Below are 2085 nucleotides of genomic sequence, written 5' to 3' on the forward strand. Positions count from 1 at the left end.
ATAAAACTAAAATAATTTTAAACTATATTTCATTATTAATACTCTCAAAACACTAAACTACCGACAAAAGCATTATTAACAATTTTGTTTAAACCACATCACTATAGGACACTCTTTCCTCTGTAATGTCTGAACAGCAGACATTACATTTCGTCTATTACTCTCATTTCACAGTTAATCTGTGAACCCATTGGTTACTACTACATATTATCTGGAATATTATATTAGTAAAATTCGAGTATAGATTTGTGATAAATCTTTTTGATTAATCTACAAAACGGTACAGGGATATCTGTAGAAATATATAAAACTCATATTAATAGCAATATGATATTTCAATAGTTTATTATAAGTATTATGTAAGTTGAACAATTGTGTGGTAATTATATTTCATATATTATTATGATATGTGTATTATTGAAAAAAATCGTGTGTTCTTGATATCCTGTAACAAATAAAATTTACTCTTATAAATATGAACGGGGGGTGGGAACTTAACACTAATTTTTAATTGCAACATTGCCGTTAACTTCTTTGTTGATTATATGAAAATATAGGTTTGACAGATTCTGGATTTATTTATTTTTTCTCAATACAAGTTAAATGATAATAATGAGCAATATTTAGCAATATTTTATTCAAATTTAAAAGAAAAAACAATATTCAATAAAGTATTGTAACATAAAAGCTTACCGGTTACTAAAAACGTCCAAAACTCCCATTGACCCACTTGCCTAAAAAGTATTTTTTTATTTAAAATATCAACATTTTTTTTTTTATACTATTTGTATTAACTTAATTATAATATTTTTTATACAGCTGAAGTATTGATTGCGTTAAAATGTTTTTGTCCAATTTGTGTTAAGTTATATTTAAGAATTCATAAGTGATTTTTTTCGAAATTATTTAAGTTGGTAAGAAAATATGAATTTAAAAAAGAGAAATAAACATCACGTAACTAATTAATTGTTTCATATAAATTAATATACATTATATATATATTATTTAATATGTAATATAATAATACCTAAACCGTTCATGACATTGCCAATAACACTCGTATTTTCGGCTTGCCGGTCTACACAAACAATTAATGTAGTTTTAATAACATTTAACCGTATCCAAAGTATATTTGAAGGATAAATAAAATGTGCATACAGGTATTTTGCAATATTCTCGAAAACAAACAAACATATAATAATTGTATGATACGTTTTAATTTGTTGATATTTTTTAGGAATTCTCGTTTTGACAAGATAATATTAACGAAACAAAATAATAACCACCCAATGCATGTTGTTATAGGGCTAAATGAACAGCTAATGTTTGGGGCATTACTCAATTTTGGAAAATAAAATAAAATCGTGTACTCTAGTACACTTGAGAAGAATAAAAGTACGAAGAAGTAAAATATGTATTTATCAGTACAACTATGTCGATTGTTTATATTTTTATTAGGAAGTTTACATCTATTTCTAGATATCATACATGTGTCGTTTTCGCCAACATCTTCACCACCTTGGCCAAAAAAAAAATATATATATACATTTTTAGTTAAGTTAATATACAATAAGGGACAACATATGCATAAAAAAGTACCTTCTGCTTCTTCTAACGTATCTAAAAAAAAGTCAATAAATTTGTCAGATTTACAATATTTAAATAACAATAATATCCAATAGTCAAGATACTCTTTAGTAAACTTATGTTGTTTGTTTATATTTTTTTAAAAGTATTTTGCATAAATTTGTAGATATCATACTTGTGTTGTTATTGTTATCACCTTCGCCGTCCTGACCTGAAAACAAAACCACTTTTTTGTCAGAGGGTCAACATATGCATTAAAAAGTACCGCCTGCTCCTATTAACGTATCTAAAAAAAGTCTATCAATTATGTTATATTTACAATATTTAAATAACAAGTTAGTGTGAAATTACAAAATAGTTGGGGCGTGAAGTTAGTTCCATAGGCATTAGTTTTTTTCAACATTTAAAGACATATCATTTTACCAAGTTCTAAATTTTAAGAGGTAATAGCTAAAAAATTTTAAATTATTTTTATTTACTAAATTTATAAGAAATTAT

At 25.0% G+C, this 2085-nt stretch overlaps 1 long non-coding RNA gene across 1 annotated transcript; it reads right to left on the reverse strand.

The window, feature by feature from the left end:
- Positions 1–341: 341 nt before the first annotated feature.
- On the reverse strand, positions 342–1521 carry LOC126841544 (uncharacterized). The gene is made up of 4 exons (XR_007686188.1): positions 1489–1521; positions 1028–1078; positions 694–734; positions 342–445 (listed from the first exon to the last, which is right to left on the reverse strand). It is a non-coding gene; the product is annotated as an uncharacterized LOC126841544 (long non-coding RNA).
- Between the last annotated feature and the right edge of the window lie 564 nt (positions 1522–2085).

Source organism: Adelges cooleyi, unplaced genomic scaffold (genome assembly GCF_023614345.1).
Source record: "Adelges cooleyi isolate 19-005CV unplaced genomic scaffold, UGA_ACOO_1.1 ACOO_flye_CR_arks_rails_tigmint_CR_PRNA_39, whole genome shotgun sequence".
In the NCBI taxonomy this organism is placed as follows: Eukaryota; Metazoa; Arthropoda; class Insecta; order Hemiptera; family Adelgidae; genus Adelges; species Adelges cooleyi.